The sequence below is a fragment of the Pleurodeles waltl genome, chromosome 9, assembly GCF_031143425.1.
Source record: "Pleurodeles waltl isolate 20211129_DDA chromosome 9, aPleWal1.hap1.20221129, whole genome shotgun sequence".
Classification (NCBI taxonomy): Eukaryota; Metazoa; Chordata; class Amphibia; order Caudata; family Salamandridae; genus Pleurodeles; species Pleurodeles waltl.
Window position 1 is genome coordinate 130,203,402 of NC_090448.1, and position 20,564 is coordinate 130,223,965.

The following is a 20,564-nucleotide window of genomic DNA, read 5'->3' on the forward strand; positions in this document are numbered from 1 at the left end:
GCTCTAAGGTGAAGCTTGCATTCCTCCTTGAGTATAGGCGCATCCCCCTGTTGTCCTAACTGATTGCTTGTGGAATGTAAATAGCGCCCTTCGTACCAGGCAGATGGAGCGAAGTTGAGCAGAAAAACACCCCACCCTGCAGCTTGCAGAAGCTTGTGGAACAACACAGAACAGTGCTTTACGCACAGAACCAGACTCGACAAAATGGAGTCATGAACCAATGTAAAATGGAAGCAGAGGCCAATGGTCCATAGTATATTTCATTGCCCTTACCCTGCACCATTGTTCACCTTGCACGTAGTGCATGTAGCAATACAAATATTTTCTACACAAACCCATTATTCAGAATACATGAACACTCATTAATAATTTGTATTAATACACCTGCACTAGCATAGCTTGTATCAGGAGGAACATGAGTATTTATAACCCAATGTAATGATAAGATGCACTCTCTTGGTGAGCATGACACCGTTCAGTATAAGGGCCGCGGACCTCATACAGGAGCAGCCATAATGGCGGACTGTTTGTTCGTGACTCACGTTATGGTGTGCAGTTCCAGACACAGGGTGACATGGGGCAAATGCTTAGCGGCTCACTATCTGTTCTCAACGTGTTGTAGGGGCCTCCTTCCATAGTCCGGCTGTGGTAGCAATACCAGCTCTGGATTTCAGTGGTTTTATGGCATTCAGGAGACGGAGCTCCCGGCTTATGTGGCCAATTTTCTCTGCATCAGGCAATGCCCCCCCCCCCACCTGATACCTCTTTCATCCATCATCAGACCCTCCTGCCTTTTATCTCACTCTTGCAGGTTACTTTCATCCCTGGTTCTCCTCTTTGTCACTGTTTTTGTGTTTTCTCTTCCTATTTGCCCCCTCCCTTTTGTGTTTTTCTCTGTATTGCTTGGGGTGAAAGTCTGAGGAGAAAATAACTGATGATCCCCAAAAATGAGTGCAGTGAACCCCAACTGCAACCAGTGGCTCAAACTAAGTACTTTGGGGCATATTTACAAGAAAGTGGTGCATCAGCTATGATGCGCCACTTTTCTTGCACCCCCCTATATCCTCCTATTTACAAAACGGTGCACCATGGTGCACCAAGGCACAGGTTAGCACAAAACCATCAACATTTTTTAGGCTATCGTGGTGCATTAGTCGACTAGCGACAAAAATGAAGGCACTGATCCAGCAATGCCTGGGGAGGCCCATTGGAAACAATGGGAGCGTCAATTTAATGCCTGCCATGGGCAGGTGTTAAAAATGATGGAAAAATGGAACAGTGAAATCTTGTAAATTTCACTGCTTCATTTTTCTGGGCCTCCTAACAGGGGAATACCTGGCGCAGGCATAATGTGGCACAAGGGAGTACGAAGTGGGGCAATGCATGCTTTGTGTCACTTTGTAAATATGGCGCCTGGAAATGGCCTCCTTAACGCCACATTAGCATAAACAAAAATTACACTAGTGTGGAGCGAGGAGGCGCAAGGGGCTTGTAAATATGTCCTCCTTACTGTCTCTAGGTGATGAGAATCTTACCTCACAGGTTAGGACTGGAACGAGGAGGAACACAGGTGAGGTGATAATGTCGGTCACATGTAGTGCATAGGCAGTAGTTATTGATTGACTGTCACCTCTAGAATTGGAATACATTTTTGTCAGTATCTACCTGTTAAAACTAAATTGGTCCGGTTTGCAAACAGTGTATCCAGCTCTGGAATAAATGCCACATTCCTTGTTTGGCTTTATTATTGAAATGGGTGTTATGTCCAACGAGTTGAACTTGTGCACCCCTGGTATAGCGTTTCCACTTGCAGCGCTCGAGGCTCTTAGGTGTGGCGACTTGCATCACGGAGACAAAACGAGTTTACGAGACCACGTGATACCACCTCTAATTAAGTGTCCTGAAACCATAATGCGATGCCTTGGAGATAATATGCCCCATAAAACGCTCTGATTGATGACTTGAGTACAATCATTTAATGTGATCTCATTGTACAATTAGCATACCTGTGATGTTTATACTACAGGAAACTGAAATCGTTAAATCAAAGGGTTTCTTTGTGTACCAGAATCTCGATCAGAAGTGAAATGTTGACATTTTTAGACCAAGTTTTATGAGTGCAGTTAGTCTGATATTTCACATTTGTAGGACGCCTGTGTACTATTTCAGTTTAAACTCTTTAACATAATAAACTCAAGGTAAAGCACAAAAGGAAATTGCTTCCGAATGTTTTTTTTATGATTAGTAGGCAGTAAAGTGTTCTTGATGATTAATATAAAACTGCTTTGGGAATACTTAACATGCCCCTTTAGATGAGGAAAACAGCTTATACGAATAAATATACCTCAAATGATACACTGATTTAGGAGTAATTTATTGTTCTGGTTCACTCACACAAATGAACGCAAGGCAATTTATAAACAAAGCGCAATATGACTCGAAAGACATTCTGGGTACTCTATTTCTCACAGAAATTAAATGTGAATGTAAATTAAATTTGCAATTTAATGTGATTAACTTGCTGTTTTTTTTATATCAAATTATGTTTTCTCCTAAGAGAGAGGAATATGTATAACGAAAGAATGCAACAAAGAACTAGTAACATGATTCAGGCAAACACAGAATCTGCAACATTTTCTGGAGGTTCAAGGTCTGCAAGATGTAAAAAATAAATATGTGAGTCTGAGGAAAATATTTGTGGCTTTTGGATTATGTCTACCATTGTAATAATCAACATTATGCATGCATGCATACTATTCATTAATATATATGTATTATATATGCATGCATTTCATATTTTGATAGCCCACTAACAACATTGATATCAGATTACTTCGAAAAGTACAGAGAGAATAGATCATGGAAAATCTCTGCGATGAGGTAACCCTAGCAACACCAAATTGTTCGCAAATCTGAAAAGAGGGAACTTTGAGGGAAGTTGTGGAGAGCAAAGCCAAGCAGCTTATTCTACGGAGGTTGGTTGCCTTCAGTAGAACCAGCAAAAGCTAGAAGGATGCAGGTATGCAAATTTCTTTCTTGGCACCCATTTAGGTGATTGGTGCTTACGTTATCAGGCAAACTGTATTGATTCTTTCTCAGAAGTGAAATTAATCTTATTTGAAAAGAGGAAGAGACGTGTAGAGGTAATGTAATGAGAGAGCGTCCACCATGCCAGTAAGTTTCTTTCCCAATACAAAAAGGTGATTTAATGATTGGTAATGGAAAGACAAACAGTATCTCTGCATCGTGAATCAGAGAGTTCAGATCAGTGAAGTACAGGAAAATTCTAGACAGGCCCAGAATGCAAAACGCTGGGCTTGGTGAATAAAAATATATACTTGTTGGAAATCTCCGTGGTTGGGCCTTAGAATAACTTTTAACTAAGCTCCAAGTCAATTTAGAAGTTCTAACCTAATACGTAACTGCATAATTTGCCAACAGTTTCTTAGAAATGTAAAAGTGTGTTTAACAGAAGCTCCATTTTTTTAAAACAAAATGAGGAATTTGGAAAAAGTTGGAGATAGCCATAATCATTACTGAGGTACAAGAAGACAACACATTTAAGTATTTTGAATATAGCTGATTTCTCTCCTACTTAAACATGAGTATACAAGTACATCCACATATTGAAATTTCTGGGCAAAACCCATACTTTCCATGAGGATTTGCTGTTTCCATTTATGTTTTTTTCCTTACTAAAACATGTTAATTTTGTGGCATATGATGTACTATTGCATACGCGTAAGATGCACCAGCTAGTTATTGACTGCTATGTTTAGTCGATGAAAATGAAGTGGTATTTTCTTTAAAAAATAAAGATATTATTTACAAATTAATTGGTTGGACCACTAGTTTATAGCAACTAGCTTAACCACAATTGACGACCGTATCTGCAGAATTCACTAGGGTGCATACCGGAGAATGAATGTAAAATCTTCAGAAAGTGTTTATGACTGTGATATCTACAAGAATGACATAGTGCATCGTAAGATAGCCTTTTAAGTAGACATTAGTTTAGAAAAAAATGCAATTTAAGTATGTTCTGGGATCTTGATTAGAGTCTCAGGGCATACTCGGGTTACTATCTGGGCTTTACCCTATTTTTGACTCCAAAACTGACCACCAAGTATAAGCCTTTTGCACAAGACTCTCAGGTCAGCAGAGTCAGTTAGTACAAGGCTAACTTGGAGGTGGTGTGGAATTAGAAATTCAGATCTCAATAACACCTAATAAATCAGAGTCTAGCCAGTGCTTTTACCTAGAAAAGAAAACGTGTTTTTCTTCAGTACACCATTACATACTATGTATAATCACAGGAGGTCACTTAAAATAGTACAGTGCTATCATGTAACAATTTCTGTGGTTTTAGATGCAGTCTAGATTCCTTCACTAAGACAATTATTGAAGAGTTGTACAATGGAAGCTAGTCATATACCATGTTGGGGAAATTAATGGTTAATGGTCATGTTTTGCTCTTCTAAATCCTGGAACCATCTTCCAGAGCTGCAGTTACTTTAGTCCCAGTTGCCCAGTGCAGGTGCCTTACCTTTATGCAGTCCCTAGCTGTGCTTGGTTACCTTAACCTACAAGCCCGGACTGCAAGCACCAGTAAGAGACAAGACAGTGCTGCTCTATGTGGTGAATTTTCCTCACACGGCACTAGGAGCTGGATTATGCTCACTCTGTACCAGCCAAGATGACATTGCACTAGTATAAATCTGGTACGGTTGCCCATAGCAGGGTTGGTTGAAAGTAGCTAGTGTCACCACCAGTCGTGAAGAAGTCATGCTCGAGTCTCGCTGCTCATGTTTTAGTGAATCTTCACAGAGGGCTCTTCCTTGAGCTCAAACATAAGCCTATCACCCAAACAAAGTGAAAAGCTTGTGCCTTCTCCATGCGCTGCTAATACCCTTTCATATTATATCACTTATACCATCTAACATATCTTTTGTGAGAACACAATGGATGGTAGAGTGGTAAGTTAAATTTAAAGTAGTGTGGCCACCAAGTTGGATGCCCTGTGTATGGAGGTGCACAAGTTATAATAACTTGAAGGTATTAAAGTTGTGCAAAGTGTGTGGAGTGTGGTACAGCAGAGTGGAGTGAAGTGTCGCACAGTGTACTGTCATACAGTAGAACAGAGTGCAGTGGAGTGTGGTACAGTGGAGTGGCACACTGCGGATTAACGCAGAGTGAAGTGGTGTACAGTGGAGTGGCGTGGAGTGTCATACAGCAGAGTAGAGAGGTGTGGAGTGCAGTAGAGTGCAGTGAAGAGGTGTACAGTGTAGTAACTTTTTATATATTGCAGTGCAGTTGTGTAGTATAGTTGCAATTAGTCCACTAGAGTCAAGAATAATGTTATAAATTGGAGTGACATCTTGTACAGAATAGTGGAGTGCTGTGTCATAGAGTGTTGAAAAGTGTCATGGAGTGGAATAGAATGTTATGCAATGGGGTGTAGGGACGTAGAGGGTTTTGCAGTATAGTGTAGGGGCACAGAGTGGATTACAGTGTTGTATAGTGGCACACAGTTTAGTAGAGTCTGGTAGAGTGGAGTTGCATAGAGAGAGTAGAATGTGGTGCAGTAGGGCAGTGTGAAGTGGAGTGTTGTACAGTGCTATAGAGTGAGGTAAAGTATTGTGCAGTGCAGTAGAGTGAAGTGGATTTCAGTGGAGTGGCATAGCATAGAGTGGAGAAACATGTTCTAGAGTACAGTGGCGTGGAGTTGAGTAGAGTGGAATTGCATAATATATAGTGAAGTAAAGTGTTATAGAGTGGAGTGATGTGTGGTACAGTGGATTAGAGAGGTGTGTTGCAGGGTGTCAGAAAGTGTCATGGAGTGGAGTAGACTAGAGTGCCACAGAGTGAATGAAAGTGTTGTTTAGTGGAGTATCACGGGGTAGAGTAAAGTGTGGTAAAGTATAATAAAGTGGAATGGGTAAACTGTTATACAGTTGAATGTGTTTATGTGAAAACAAAGAAGACCCTATGGGTATAGAGGGACCAGGAGTGCACATGTTTATAAAGGAACAGGGGTTCCTCATGTGTAACTTGGAAACAACAGAATGTACATTGGAATGCATCCAAACCTATAATTTCTGTCAAATGGAAAATACATGAACATGGCTTCTTCCAAGCAAGCTTGCGCCTATCCTGATGCTTAGCAACAACCACGTTATTCCCTTGAACAGCGGTTGGACCACAAGTTATCTGCAGCACGTCCTCAGTTCATGAAATTGTTTGCTGAATGTTCTTACCAGCAGCGGGACCGCACGCTATCCGCATCGCATCCTCATTCATTATATTGTTTGCCAAACATTCTTACAGGCCCCTCCGATTGGGGCAGTCTACATTTAAGGATTTTCTGGCGGGTCGACTTTAAGCATATTTTTAGTTATCGACTTCAAGGATCTGTATTTTTAAATAACTCTCGAATAAAATCCATATCTTTAACACTGTATGTGGGATTTTTATTGTTTGGGTCTTGTTTTACACAGATAAATATTGGCTATTTTTCTAAAACTGGTGTGGTGTCCTTTTGTAGTGTTTTCACTTATTACTGTGTCCTATGTGCAAATGCTTTACACATTGCTTCTGAGATAAGCCTGACTGCTTATGCCAAGCTACCAAGGGAGTGAGCAGGGGTTATCTGAGTTGGTATCTCCCTTATCCTCACTTGAGTGAGGGTCCCTACTTGGACATGGTGCAAACCGACTGCCAACTAGAGACCCCATTTCTAACATTGGTTCTCAGCGGTGAGGATAGGACTTGCATTTGCACTTGACCCACAGTGATTGGTGTACACTACTACCATATTGCAGACCACTACGTACCACATACTGTGTTTTCCTTTTTGTTCTCTGCTGTCCTCTTAGAGGTATTGTGATATTTTTTAACTCTGGTTTTTGGTTGTGAAGCCTTTGCAGAATGGAAGTCAACTTCTGGCACCTGGAGTACTACACGTTGAGGGAGCTAAAGGTTTTCTGCAAGGAAAGGGGGCCGGCTGTGAAGAGAAGGTCCCCGAGGTGGGTCTTTAAGACAGCCCTGTACCAGTGAGGAAACGCTGGGAAGCAGCCATACCAGATAATTCTGAGGAGGAGTACTACTATGATGAAGAGGACAGTGGCCCTGAAAGGGAACCAGAGAGAGAGGAATGGCTCTTAGCTTAGGAGGAGTGGATGAGAGAGCTGGACGACCAGCTCGAGAGAGCTGAGGCTAAGAGAGCCCTAGCTAAGGAAAAAAAAAACAATGTGTGTAGCTCAGTAACTGAGCTGTGAAGAGCTGAAACTGGAAGCCATGAGGGCTGAGTCCAGTTCAGATGGCAGGAAGAAAAAGTGTTCTATCCAGTGCTGATGAAGAAGTGCACATGCCCAGAGACTTGGTGCCTGACTTGAAGGAGGGGGTTAACACACATCAGGAGGTTCAGGAGTATGAGGTGGCTCCAGTGATGTGCAGGGTCCCTGAAGTGGATTGGGGAACTGGCATAGGGAGTCATATTCGTAGTGGTGGGAGGGACACTCTACTGGCTCTAGGTGAGAGTGACAGGGAGAGGGGTTCCCCCCAGGTAGAGGTCCTGGTTATGGAGTGTGGAGATATCCCAGAAGAGGGTGGGTTGAGTGTCAGAGACAGTTAGGTACTGTCTCACCAGTCTCAGGAGGGTGATGTGTGGTAGTTTTTCAAGGCTAAGTCACTGGATGTTTGGGTGAAGGGTAGTTTGATTGATTCATGTGAGGGGCATTGTGATGTAATTGCTGGACAGCATTTGTCCAGTCCTTGTTTTCCAGAGCTACGCCAACACCCGGTGGAGTGTGAGTTCTCTGACCCCAGGGAGCTTACACTGGAGGAAGACCTCTGAGTGAGTACCAGAGAGTCTGAAGAGGCATTTGGGGATGCTCCTGAAGGGAGGGGTTTGGTGTTTCCCAACAAGGTGAGGTGGGAAAGGTTGCAGTGTCCCAGGTAGGTACCAGTGTAGTGGGATGGGTGAGGGATCTGATGTCAAGTCTCAGAGGAGAGGGAATGGGGGTGTGCTGAGGCCCTGGGTGCCTGAGATCCAGTCCCAGGTCCTGGAGGGTTCCATGAAGAAACGCCAGTAGCAGAGCCTATCCTGCACCGTAGGTCCATCTGCTGAGGGAGACCCCTATAGAGTCAGGAGAACTTGGGGGGGCGGCTGTAGCCAGCATCCCACCAGTTCTGGTGTCTGGCAGTATCACTCTTAGTGAGGGGGTGCAGAAGTCTAGACGGAGAGTTGAGAGGGGGTTACGGGCCCCAGTGGAGAACCTGGAGTGTCAGGGGTTAGCTCTGAGGTCCGAGCCCCCCAGGAATGACCTTGATGATACCATTTCTGGGCGGGGGAAACAGGCTCTGCCAGATGGGCAGAGGTCAGGGGACCAGCTCCAGCCAGACTCTCCTGTGGCCCTTAGGGAAGGTGGTTCCCTTGTCGGGGTAGGTGTGCTCCCCAGGAAGTCCTGGCTTTCCAGGCAGTAGTCCAGCCTGAGGGTGGTGACTCTGGATTGGATGGTCAGGTTCAGGGGGTAAGCTCTGATCTGATGGGGGGGAGGTGTGCTCCCCAGGAAGCTCTGGATCACAAGGCAATGGTCCAGTCTGAGGGTACAGACTGGAGAGTGAAGGATCCGGTGCAGTGGGTAAACTCTGACCTGATTGGGGGAGCAGTTGTCCCAGTCACTCCCCACCCCCCCAGTGTGACTTCTAGGGGCACCCTCCGGGGTGGGATGGTGCAGGACCCTGGAATTGGGGTCAGGGGAGAGACAGGCTCACCCCTGACCCAGTTCAATTTAAGGGTACCGACCCTGTATTGAAGGGCCAGATTCAGGATGTTCCACCTGACCTGGAGGGAGGGTCTACTGCTAACAGTGCCCCTCCTTTGTTTGATTCTGGGGGGCACTTCAAGTGAGAGGGTGCAGGACCCCAGAAGGAAGGGCAGAGGGAGGGAAGCCTTGCCCGGGCCGTGGTCCAACCTGAAAGTACAGACCCCAGGTTGGAAGACCAGTTACAGGTTAACATCCCTACACTGGTGGGAGGATTGTTCAGGACTGCTTCCACAAGCAGCCTGACAATTCTAGACTCTGGGGGTACTGCTCTTAGAGGCAGGGCACAGAGCCCCAGAGGAAAGAACCAGTGTCAGGCTGTCATCCCTGATCTGGTGGAAGGGAGAGTGGTCAAAGGGTGCCAGACACCTGGGGCTACTGCCCTCCACTCTCCACAGTCAAAGTGGAGGGAGAACCTTGAAAGGCCTGGGGCCCTGCTTTCATCCCTGACTGATGTCAGTGGCCACTGTAGCTTGCTGTCCTGCTGGACAGACTTGCCCCTGGGGGGGCTGGAATCACACCCCAGGAGTAGAGTGGGCCACACCACTGTGTTGGCCATGGTGGTACTATCTGCCCCTGGGATACATCTGTGAGCAAAGTCCGACAATGCGCTCCTGCTGACACTGGTGCCGCTGCCTGCACCGTGGTCTGTGGACACTGCTCGTGAGAGTCACAAAGCTCCATTCTGTCCTGCACCGCAGGCTTGGGCCTACCGATGACAGCCATTCCGCAACAACAGCTCCTCTGCCTGCACCGTGACCTGTGGACACCGCACGTTGCACTGCCCTGCTTCACACCCTGGTCTCACCGCACGTTGCATCGTCCTGCTTCACACCGCAGCCCAGACACCATCAACGCCGATGCACCTGACTTCATCAGCCCACAGTTCGATCCGCAAGGTGTGTGACTTCAAGGGCCCGACGACTCCTTCACCGACTCTGGAACCGACACCGCAACGTCAGTATTGCTGCACTCTGGAGCTCTCCGCGAGAATCACAGTGCCCTACAAGTCCAAGGTACTGTTTGCAGGTCTCCCCGACACCGTAGTTGGCATGCGATGCCACGGCCGGCCTGAACTGTTGGTTTTGTTGATCATGACGTCGTGATAGCCCCAGGTGGAGCTATCGACTTCAAGGAACTGTATTTTTGAATAAACCTCGCAAAATGTATATCTTTAACACTGTATGTGGGATTTTTTATCATTTTGGTCTTGTTTTACACAGATAAATATTGGTTATTTTGCAAAAACTGGTGTGTTGTCCTTTTGTAGTGTTTTTACCTTTTACTGTGTGTTATCTGCAAATGCTTTACACATTGTTTCTGATTTAAGCCTGACTGTTCGTGCCAAGCTACCACGGGGGTGATCGGGTATCTCCCTTATCCTTACCAGAGTTAGGGTTCCTACTTGGACAGGGTGCAAACCGACTGCCAACTAGAGACCCCATTTCTAACAACGCTCCACCTCTCTAGGGTCCTGGACTCCAGTAAGAGCATTTTTTATGCCATATATAGATGTATAAATACATTTATATATACTACCTAATGGCCATTGTCGGTAGGTACTTATAGTTAGAACCCGGTGTTTTTTAAATTGCCTATATCTTTGCCACTATTTGCTGCATCTTCACAAAATTTTCCCAAAAAGTGCCCTTGTGATTCTTGTTGCACATAGAAAGTTTTGGGTGATCCATCAAGTGGGGGCCAAGAAAAAAGAGGGTGCCAAAAAAGTTGCGTTTCCCATGTTAATTCCAATTGGACATTTAGACACGCCTACAGCTCGCACCACTGGACAGAATTACACCAAATTTGGCACAAAGCTAGCTTTCAGAACGCAGACTACACTTTCATTTATTTGGTGTCAATCCATTCTGCAGTTTTTGAGATATTACAGGAAATTCCAATTTGTATATCTGGGCTCGCAAATATTTTGTGTATATTAATGAAACATCACGAATGCACATGCAAAAAGAAGCAATGTAATTGGCGGACCGCAACCTAACCGGAAAGTTGTGCCCACCATTCTATTTCAGATGTGAAAATCCTGATTGAAAGTGGCATAAATGGTCAGGGTGGAGGTACCCTGACCCCAGGGGTGTGAAATAGGTCTGTTTAAGGGGTAAATTATGGGTTTAAATTGATTTGGGTCATCATGCACAATATTCATGAAAAGTTTAGATTTTTCACAAATGATTCACAAAATATTTGCAAATATGAAAACATTTGAAAGAGAAACCACTGACTCATTCATACATTAAATCATTCACTTATATATGCACTCACAGACTCATGTGCCCACTCACACACCCACTCAGACACTGATGCACCCACTCAGACCCTTATGCACCAACTCACAGACCCACTGAGACACTGACACACCCACTCACAGACCCAGTGAGACACTGATGCACCTACACACACACACCCACTGAGACACTCATACACCCACTCACAAACCACTCAGAGCCTCACATACTCACTCACAGACCCACTGAAACCCTCACACATCCACTCACAAACCCCCTCAGACACTGACGCTCTCACTCACAGACCCACTCAGATCCTCATGCACCCACTCACAGTCCCACTCTGACACTGATGCACCTACTCACAGACCCACACAGTCCCTCATGCAACCACTGACAGACCCATTGAGACCCTCACACACCCACTCACAAATCCCCTCAGACTCTTATGCACCCAGTCACAGACCCGGACAGACATTGACACATCCACTCACAGATTCACTCAGACCTTCATGCACCCACTCACAGGTCTATTCAGACCCTCATGCACCCACTCATGGACCCATTGAGACCCTCATGCACCCACTAACATACCCACTCAGACACTGATGCACCCACTCACAGATCCACTCAGACACTGACACACACACTAAGACACTGATGCATGCACTCACACACACAGAGACTCTCACAGCAACTGTTAACCCAGATACACCGTCTTACACCTATTCTCACACCCAGAGAGATAGGCTGCAGCCATGTACCTTTGGCCATGCATGGTGGTGGTTGGATTAACATATAGTAATAAAAATTACTATGTGTTAAAAAAAACATAGAATTTCACTGAAAAAAGCAAACATTACAGGTATGTTATAGTTAGGAAATAGAATTAAAAAAACAGAAATTTGCTGAAAAAAACAAAGCAGCAGGGATGGTATAGTTAGGAAATAGAATTAAAAAACCTTAGAATTTCACTGAAAAATGCAAAGGTTACAGGAATGTTATAGTTGGGTCCTGAATTTACTTTCACAAAACCAGAGAAATTCAGCAGTTATTGTTACTTGGGCTAACTATAACCTGCACCCCTGTAATGCACTGCTTATGACCTCACATATTACATCACTCATGACATGGTCAGTGACATCACTGATATCAAAGTAAAAATAAATATAGTTATCTGGGTGAAGAACCACATATCCCATGGTGAGATCTGATTGGCTACCAGCACTTCAACCAGAAAGTACTGGCAGCCATCTTGGGACCACTATACATGAGAGCACCCACTGAAATGCATTGTAGTGAATCACAGGTTTTGAAGATCACAAAAAGGCATATGTATAAAGGGTGTGTTGTATGGGCTATATACAATAATTTGCTCAGGAAACAAAATGTCAGATGCTGTAAAGATATTTATTAGCAGCCCAACATTAGCATTTAACAAGCCCACAGAGATAAGAACCAGCGCTCTTGAGGTCAGAAATCAACAATCATAAAATCCAAGCATGACCAGCCAGAGAAACGTGGTAGAGTTCAAATCAATACGGCAATACACTATTCCTGACCAGTTGAACTATGAAATTGTATGTCAGCAAGAAAATCATATTCCTGGCTACTTTCAACGCCTTTCTGTAAAATTATTTTTCTAGCTTGTGTTTCTGAAATTCTTACTATATTTTGTTTGCTCCACCATTCTTTGCTCTGAAGATGAACCAACCCCTTGGACATGTTTTCTACTCTACAAGGTCTTGAAAATTTTGTGTCACCTTTTTTTATTTGTGTGGGAATTCTAACCAATACCCAAACCCCAACTCGCATATCCACCATTTTAACTTTGTGTTTTTTGTCAAAATTGTTTTTGATTTTCTTTGATTACTTAGTACAGTAGATGTAACTTCTGATACATCATCAAATGTCTTATTCTTAATTTCTCTCACCCAATCTGGTAATATGCCACATCTTGGAAAACGTTTACGCAATAACACAAATGGAGAATCAACAGTAGTACTATGTGGAGTTAACAAATATGACCATCGCTAACGCAGATTGAATCTCTTCTTTCAAAAATCTGTTGACGCGTTCAACTAGACCATTTGAAGATGGAGAATAAACAACAATTTTGACTTGTGTAATAATATGTTGATTCAAATACCCTAAAATTTTTTAGACATGAACTGTGTTCCATTATCAGTGACAATTTCTTTTGGAGTGACTTCAATAGCAAAAATATCCTCCAAAAATTTGATAACAGAATCAATGCCAGGTTTTGATGTGAATCCAACATGCACCCATTTAGAAAAATAATCTATTAGCACAATCATATACTTCAATGAACATGGAAGTAAATCAAATGGGCCAGCAACATCTAGCGCTAACTTTTGCCAGGCGACGTTTGGATATGAAACACTCTGAAGGGGAGTTTCATGAATTTTCAAATGTTTGTCAGAAACTAAGCAAGTAGTGCAATTTCCTATAGAATAGATACCTGTGAGTCCCTACCGGGCCACCAATAGAATTGTTTAAGGGTCTTTCAGGTGATACTTATTCCTAGGTGCTCTTTATGTGCTTCTTCAATTAACATTTTCCTTACCGAAAATGGAGGCACTAAACGGTCAGCACGTAGCAAAACACCATCCACAAATAAGAGCTCATTAACAACTTGAATGAAGGGGCGTACTTATGCTTCCACACTTCTTTCATGAGCCCAACCCAAATTAAAAAATAAGATGACTTTTGTCAAAACAGAATAATTGCTTAAAGTTTCCACCCAGTTTTTGTATGAAAGAATACCTTTGTCAAGCAAAACATCTTTAATCAGCGCAACCACACATTCATTTTCACCACCCACGCATTTCTCTCCATTTACAGGCAACCAGGAAAAGCAGTCTCCTCTGACATTTCTACCTCTTGGAATATATTTAAGAATACAATTATATTCTTGTAACTTAGAAAGTAGCCTAACTAGCCTAGCCGAAGCCTTTACTTTATCAGTACCTTTCAGCAGACGAATATGTGGTTTATAATCAGTGTACATGTCAAATTGATTTCCCCAAATGTAGTTCTTAAATCTTTCCATTGTCCATGAGCATGCTAATGCCTCACGTTCAATTATGCTGTAATGAGACTCGGCAGAACTTAAAGAACACAAGGCAAAAGCAGTAGTGTTTTCTTGCCCTTGAACCCATTGAGAAAGTACAGCACCCAGGTCTATTTGACTTGCATCTGCAGAAATTAAACATCTCTTATCAGCAATGAAAGGTGATAAAGCAGGTGCTGATACAATCAGGTATTTTACATTTTGGAAAGCTTTATCTACTTCTTCAGACCATATATATTTAGTGACTTTCTTCAACAAATTTCTTAAAGGTTGAATAATATATGCATACCCTTTGATGAACCTAGAGTAATATTCGCTAAGGCCAAGAAAAGACCTAAAAGTGTCCTTATCTCTAGGAGATTCTGCATCCTGGATTGCTTTAGCTAAAGAATACTTTGGAGAAGTACCATTGGAACGTTTTGTGTGTCCTTAATATGCACAATTTTTAACATTATTCCTTCATTTATCAGCATGCAAAGTTATTCCAAACATTGTAAACCTATCAAAAAACATTTTAAAGATTTTGTTATGCTCAGCTAAAGTATCTGCAATGAGAACATCATCCTGCTCTAGACCCTTGTCCTCCTGGAACAATGCAACTAGTACCTGATATTGTTTTCCATCTGACCAAATTATTTAATGCAAGTTATTTAATGCAATATTTAGTTCAGGATACTTTCTCAAGCAGTAGAAAATGGCATCAGTCCTTCCACTAATAAAAAAGCCTAGTCTCAATCTGCTAGACCCTAACAGCTACCGCCCTATTTCTCGGCTCCCTTTTCAAGCTAAGATGGTGTAAAAAGACCATGAGCCAACAACAGGCCTCTTTCATCGAAAACAACCATCTTTTAGATGTCACACAGAATGGATTTAGGAGTGGCCACAGCACTGAAACTGCTTTAATTGTGGCCACTCAGGAAATTAGGACAACACTAGATAAGGGTGGCAAAGCAGTCATTATCTTACTTGATTTGTCTGCAGTTTTTGATACACTCAATCATGATTTGTTGATTGACCGTCTATGGAGTATTGGAATCAAAGATGCTTCCTTGGCCTTGCTTAATTCTTTTCTCACCAGTTGTGTTCAATCAGTAGCCCTTATGGAGTTTACGTCTGAGCCTTTCTCGTTGCCATGTAGGGTCCCTCAGGGCTATTCGGTGAGCCCAACATTGTTTAATATTCATGTTACTCCTCTGGCCAGCCTACTTAAGTCATTTGGGTTTTTGTTGGTATCTTATGCTGACAACACCCAGGTTGTTGTCACACTTTCCAGTGGCGATAACAACATGGGTAAGACTGTTCAGAACTGAGTGCAGTCAGTAATTGGATGAATGACAACTGCCTTAAATTGAATTTGACTAAGTTTGAAGACATTTTATTGGGAAGCAATGTTTCCTTCTGGTCCCCCTCATGGTGGCCCCAAGATCTTGGGACCCTCCGTACGCCAGTGAAGAAGGTAAAAAAAAACGAGAGTCATAGTCGATGAGAAATCAACTTTGGCCATCTCTTCTTCTTTCTATACTCATAGGTTAATAAAGAACATTGCTCAATTCATCCCTCATGATTTATTGAAGACAGTAGTCACAGCCCTAGTATTAGCCACGCTAGATTATTACAGTGGCCTTGAGTAGAACTTGCAAAAGAGATCCTTGAACAAACTTTAAACACTGCAATACTCCACAGCTTGGATGCTCCTGAACATCTTGAGATTTCAATCCGCATCCCAGGCCATTAGCAGGTTACATTGGCTCACTGTAAAGTAGCACATTATCTTCAGGGCCCTCTGTGTTGCATTTGAAGCTCTCCATGGGCTGGGCCCTGATTACTGGAAAGAAAAATTTAAATGGTATCTTTCCAGCAGAATGTTACGGTCTAAAAACCTGATTGTCCTTTCAAAAGCTCTTCCTGGGGAGGCACTACTGTAAAATGGAACAATCACCTTCTTACGCTGAAATCTGCCACCAATTTATTAACCTTTAGGAATTCTTTAAAAACCTGGCTATTTACCAATTAGTAGGGGTTCTCTGACCTTGGTTACCTACAGCACCAAGATGCCTCTGGGCATTTATTTACTCTACAAGTTTATCATGATCATCATCTTTGTCCCTCTCCAGGGCCAAATCTAAGAGCTGAGGAGCGTGGAGCCCCCCCTCCCCCTTCCCTGATCCTTAATAGGCTAAAGGAACCCCATTCCCAGGGGCCAAATACAAAAAAAAGGGCAGGGGGCACTGCCTGGCCCCACTCCCCAAGCCATTATTGGCCTTGAGGACCCTATCCCCCAATGCTGTTTTTTCAATAAACAAGAGGGGGACCTCGTGGTCTCCCACCCCAATCCATGATAGGCCTCTGCAGCCTCATCCCCTGGCACCAAATATTATAAAAAAGGGAAGGGTGACAACTGGCCTGCTTCTCAAGCCTTATTAGACCCCGGGGATCCCATCCCCTGGGGCCACATTACATTATAAAGGGTAGGAAGGCTGCATGTCCTCCCTCCCCCTGAACCTTATTAGGCCCCGGCCACCCCATCCCCTGGGGCACTATTTTATTATAAAGGGGAAGAGGCCACTTGGCCTCCTTCATAAGCTCCATGATCCCCATCCTCCAGGCCTTGCCTTAAGTAACAGGGGAGAGGGGCCATACAGCCTAACTCCCGAGCCTATTTTGGTCCCCGGAACCCCATCCCATGGGACTGTGTGTTTTTTAAAAGGGTAGGGAGTCTGCACAGCCCTCTCTTCCAAAGCCTTCTTTGGCCCTAGGGAACACATCCCCCTGGGTCCTCCTTTAATTATATATGGGTGCCCCAGTGCCAACCCGGTGCACCCACCAAGCACCACACTGGGGGCTGCGAGGGATGCCCTAGTGCCCTTGCAATCCCAACGGTCTCCCTGCATGGCAGAGGAGCCAGCATTGCTCTCGCCCAGAGGAAGCAGCTATTTATGTTGCTCCCTCCGGGTGGGAGCAATATGTGTTCTGTTTACCTGCCCACATCACTGCAGGCAAGAAACAAAGCACAAGTCTGCTACAGGCCAGCAGGAGCATTTTTATGCTCTGGATGGCTGGGAGCAGAGTTAGCGTTTGCTCTCATTTGGCGGTATATTTGAAAATTATCCAACCAGACAGGACCAACCACATGTTCCCCTACCTGCAGTAGTGCAGGCAGGGAAACTACTGTGTCCTGGGGGTCGGTTCCTGGGGATACAGTAAGGGAGCCTGCCAATTTGGATGGTGGCCATAAGAGGTTCGGGGAAGGGGGCTGCATGGCCGCCCTCCCTTCTAATTAAAGTGGCAGCACTGGGGGAAAGGGTCTCCAGGGCTCAGGAGGAGGGGTTCTGTGCCCCCCCCCTTAATAAATACATTGGGCCCTGGGGGATGAGATCACCAAGCTGAAAATGCTTGGAAGGAGGCAGTTCGGCCCCCTTACATTTTTATTATATTTGGCATGGGAATGGGGTCCCCAGGGCATATTAGGGTTTGGGGAGCCGCGACCCCTCTGTTTTTTTATTGTATTTAGCCACAGGGGACTGGAGTCCCCAAGGCCTATTAAGTCTCATGGAAAGGGCTGCATACCCTCCTCTCCTGTTTAATTGCATTTGGCCCCAGGGCTTAGGGTCCTTGGGGACTTTAAAGGCTTGGATAGGGAGACCATATGACCTCCTTCCCCTTTTTATTGGAACTGGACCCAGGGATGGGCCCCCCAGCCCTTAATATAGATGCTTTGTCCCAGGGATTGGAGCCCGTAGGCCAATGCTACACACCACAAAGACTGTGTGCAATGTGGGATTAGCAGTCTGCTGGGGGTTTGGCCACAGGGCATGGTGGTATGCCAAGTCCTGTGGTTGACACACCGCTGTGCGCAGCTAAAGGCTGTGTGCAGCGCAGGGTTGGCTGCCTGTGGGGAGTTGGAAGCAGGGCCTGGCAGCAAGACAGCCCCTGGGGCTAAATCCACACCACACATAACCAAAGGCCGTGCCCAGGTGGGTTGGCTCCCTCCAGGTGTCCGCCTGTGGGGAGTTTGATGCAGATCCTGGGTGCAAGCGGAAGTTGAGGCCAATCTCATGCCACGCTTGATGAAAGGCTGTGCACAGCATGGGGTTGGCTGCCTGCAAGGGGTTGGCTGCCTCCAGGTGGGTTGGCCACAGGGAGGACCTGTCACCAACCCCTGCTGTGCATGGCTGAAGCCTGTCTCAGGCTGGGGGGGTGGCTTTACGAATGGTAATAAAATCTTACCTCACATTGAAAAAAAACTAGAAATTCACTGAAAAAGACAAAGGTTAAAGTAATGTTATAGTTAGGTAGGTGGATAGTGCAATGTTTCGTACTCAAAAAATCACAGTATTTCACCAGTTATATTTAGCAGACTTAACTGTAACTTGTGCCTCTGCTTAGCACTGCTTATGACTTTACATATTACATCACTCATGACATGTTCTATGAATCATTTATGACATCACTGGTGACATCTTAAATGACATCATTGATGCCATCACTGATGGCATCATGCTATGAGTTTGCTGCTTTGTTTTGTAGTTTACAGAGTGGCAGGTAGCTACCATATTACGTTTCTACCTAATTTTGCCTTCTCAGGCCTCGGAGCTCCAGCCCACAGGCCCCCCATGTTTTAAAAGGTGATGTGGGCCTCGTGGCCCTCATCCCCTAGCTTTTTTTGGCCCTGGGGAGCAAATACCCCAGGTCCATCAATTGTATAAAAGGGGATGGAGACTGCATGGCTCGTCTTCCTGAGCCTTATTAAGCCCTGGGACCCAATTTGCAGGACGTATCACATTATAAAGGGAAGAGGGCTGATTGGCCTCTCTCCCTGAGCCTTATTAGACCCTGGGGATTCTACCACCAGAGTTGGGTAATTAATAAAAGGAGGAGGGCATGGCCCCCCTATCCTGAGCCTAATCAGGCCCTGGGGACCTCATCTCGTGGGGTCACAATTTACATAAAAATGAAGGGGGCTATGGGTTCCCCCGCAGCTTATCAGTCCCTGTGGATCCAATTCCTCCAGGCCTTGAGCCTCATTAGGCCTCATTGTTCTTTGGAGACCCCATCATCCAGGGTTGTTTTTACTTTAAAGGGGAAAAGAGCCACAGGGCCACCCACAAACAGCACATTAGGGGCTAAGTGAGGAACCATAGGGCTTCTTCAGTCCCAGCCAGCCCCCTGCATGGTATGGGAGCAGGCACTGTTCCCGCCGATAGGGAGCAGCTATTTATGCTGCCCCCTCTGGGTGGGAGTAATATGTATTCTATTTCCCTGTCCGCATCAGGGTGGGCAGGGAAACAGAATACAAGTCTTCTACCAGCTGACTTTATGTATGCTTCCGTTTGGCAGGAGATTTGAGAATGCCCCCACCAGGTGGGAGCAAACACAAGTTTCCCTGTCCATGCTGGTGCAGGCAGGGAAAATGCTGTGTCTCAGGGGTGGGTTACCGCAACATAGTATGTGAGTCAGCCCCATGGAAATGTTGTCCCTGGGGCCATTAAAGGCTCCAGGAGGGAGGCCACACAGCCCCCCTCCCTTTTAATTTAAGTAGCAGCCCTGGAGGATGGGGGTTCCAGGGTCTTTTAAAAGCTTGGAGAGGAGGAGTGTGTGCCCCTCTTCCCTTAATAATGAATTTGGGCCTGGGGTGTGGTGCCCTTGGGGCTGAAAATGGCTCAACGAGGGGGTTTATATGCCACCCTCCTATAATTATTAAAGTGGGCCCCGTGGAATGGGTCCCCAGGGCCATAAATGGCTTGGAAGGGGTTCACACTCCTCCCTCCACAGAATGATTAAATTGGACCCTGGGGGATGGGGTCCATGGAGCTGAAAAAAGCTTGTGGAGGGGGGCAAGCACCCCCCTCAGTTAAAATAAACAATGTGGACCAGGGCTGCCATTTTGTTTTGTTTTTTGCCTTGATCCTGCGGGAGTCCTAAAGGGATTGCGGCAAAACACACTGTTTTTTTTTCCTTTTGTCCTGAGGGCGGAGCCCCCTTGGTTCCCCTAATGGGGCCTGAGGGCAGGGTATCCCTATTTTGCACCCCTATATTATTTTTTTCCTACAAGTTCAGGGCAGGGTACTCAGCCTTCAAGTCCTGTAATGGTTGCCGGCAATATTTTTCTCATGTTGCCAGCAGTCAACTAGAGCTCTCACTTCTGTGGGTGTCTGACTCCCGCAGAGGGAGATGGCTTGAGGGAAAAAAGGCTCCCTGGGCCAATCATAACACTGTATTTTTAACTTGACTGTCCTGTGAGATTTTAGCTTAGTGGTATTTGTTCTTGCAGTAGTTTTGCAGTATTTTGCAGAAGTGCTGTGGTACATAGTGAAGACAAGGCATCGTGATTGGATAATGACAGCCTTTACAAAAGTTCAAGGCAGCCATGTTGTTTTTGGGTTCACTTCGGCTGTGTGGTGC